Here is a 1,928-nt window from a genome sequence, read left to right on the forward strand (position 1 = left end):
GCCAAACATCACCAGCCCTCTCCTGTCCTTCACTTTTCTGCCCTTTCCAGTATTGCTAAATGCTTCCTTGAGGCTTTTTTAAGCTACAGCTAATTTTCTTCATCCAAGGGTCAATTCAATTCGATAGTATTAGATAAGGATCTATGATATAATGATTGCCTTCAAGTAACTTAGATTCTACTGGAAGGAAACAACATGTATATAGATAATGAAATAGAGCATACACACAAAGAAAATACAAAATAATTGGGATGAGGGAGAGGGTTCGAGGGGAGGGGGAGGGGAAGAGAGAAGGAGAAGGGAATGTCCTAGCAATTGGGAATTCTTGAGAGTCTTCCTGCAAGAGGCCTGAAACTTAATCTTGAAAGGATACTAAGGATTTACTGAGAAAGAGGTGACAAGTACATTTGGGGCATAGAGGACAGACTATATAAAGACACAAAGTTGGGAGATGTCAAGCATGGAGACTATACTGGAATGTAGAATATGTGAAGGAGAGTAAGGTACATTAAACCTCAAAAGGTAGGTTGGAACTGGATAGTGAAAGGCTTTAGATGACAGAGGACTTAACATTCTTTCTTATAGTAAAGAAGGAGCTATTAAGAGTTGCTTGAGGAGCGTGCCCTGCGGCCCATCGGTCTTTCCTGTTTGGGTGTTCTGTAGGGTGCCAGCATGGAAGTCGACATCCGCCACAACAAGGACCGGAAAGCCAGGATATCTATCTGTGGCTGCTGGTGAAGCTCTACCGGTTCCTGGCCCGCAGAACCAACTCGACTTTCAACAAGGTGGACCTGAAAAGGCTGTTCATGAACCAGACCAACCGGCCCTTGCTGTCCCTGTCGCGCATGATCAGGAAAATGAAGCTTCCTGGCAGGGAAAACAAGACTTTTGTGGTCGTTGGGACAGTGACAGATGACGTGAGGATCCAGGACGTCCCCAAGCTGAAGGTGTGTGCCCTTTGTGTCACTAGCAATGCATGGAATCGCATCCTCAAGGCTGGTGGGAAGATCCTCACCTTTGACCAGCTGGCCATGAGCTCACCCAAGGGCCTGGGCACTGTCCTGCTGTCTGGTCCCGGGAAGGGCAGAGAGGTGTACAGGCATTTTGGGAAGGCCCCAGGCACTCCCCACAGCCATACCAAACCATACCTCCTATCCAAGGGCTGAAAGTTCGAGCATGCCAGGGGCTGCTGTGCCAGCCGAGGCTACAAAAAACTAATTCCCTTCCTCCTTGTTATATTAAAGAGTTTTGGGCAACAAGAAAAAGAAAGAGTTGCTTGAGGAGAGTCATATCTATACTTTAGTAATATCAATTTGACAGTTGTATGGAGGATGGATCAGAAAGGGGGAAAGTCTGGAATCAGGGAGAGCAATGAGGAGATAGTCCAGAAATGAGGTGCTCAGGGCCTAAACCAAGATAGGCACTATGTAGGTGGAAAGAAGGGAACCATATGAGAGATTTTGCAAAGGTAGAATTTATAAGACTTGGAAGGCAGGAAGACTTTGTGAAGGGAGAATTTATAAGACTTGGAAACAGTTTGGATATTAGGGGAGGGAGAGTGAAGTATTGAGAACAACTCTGAGATTGCAGACCCATGTGACTGAAAGGATGGTGATATCCCTTGACATAGAAAGAGAATTTAGAAAGAGGATTAGGTTTTAAGATGAATACAATAAATCCCATTTGAAGAACATCCAGGTGGGTATGTCCAGACTGAGGAAAGAAATGAGGGATAGATTGGAAATCATCTGCAGAGAAGATGCTTGAACCAACAGGAGCTCATGTGGTCTTCAAAAGAGAAAGGGGAGAAAAGGAAAGATGGCCCAGGCCAGAGCACTAAGGTAAAATTACACATGGGGGTGAGACAAAGGAGACTGAGAATGATGTGTCATATATACCATATAAGAGGAGAAACTGAACAGAACAGC

The 1,928-nt window shown here is 45.1% G+C and overlaps 1 pseudogene; it reads left to right on the forward strand.

Annotated features, from left to right (window-relative positions):
* The first annotated feature begins 632 nt into the window (after positions 1-632).
* Positions 633-1,243, forward strand: LOC138159779 (large ribosomal subunit protein eL18 pseudogene; annotated as a pseudogene).
* The last annotated feature ends 685 nt before the right edge of the window (positions 1,244-1,928 follow it).

The sequence above is a fragment of the Petaurus breviceps genome, unplaced genomic scaffold, assembly GCF_028583685.1.
Source record: "Petaurus breviceps papuanus isolate PSGF00001 unplaced genomic scaffold, PetGlider_PUasm1.0 178, whole genome shotgun sequence".
NCBI lineage: Eukaryota > Metazoa > Chordata > Mammalia > Diprotodontia > Petauridae > Petaurus > Petaurus breviceps.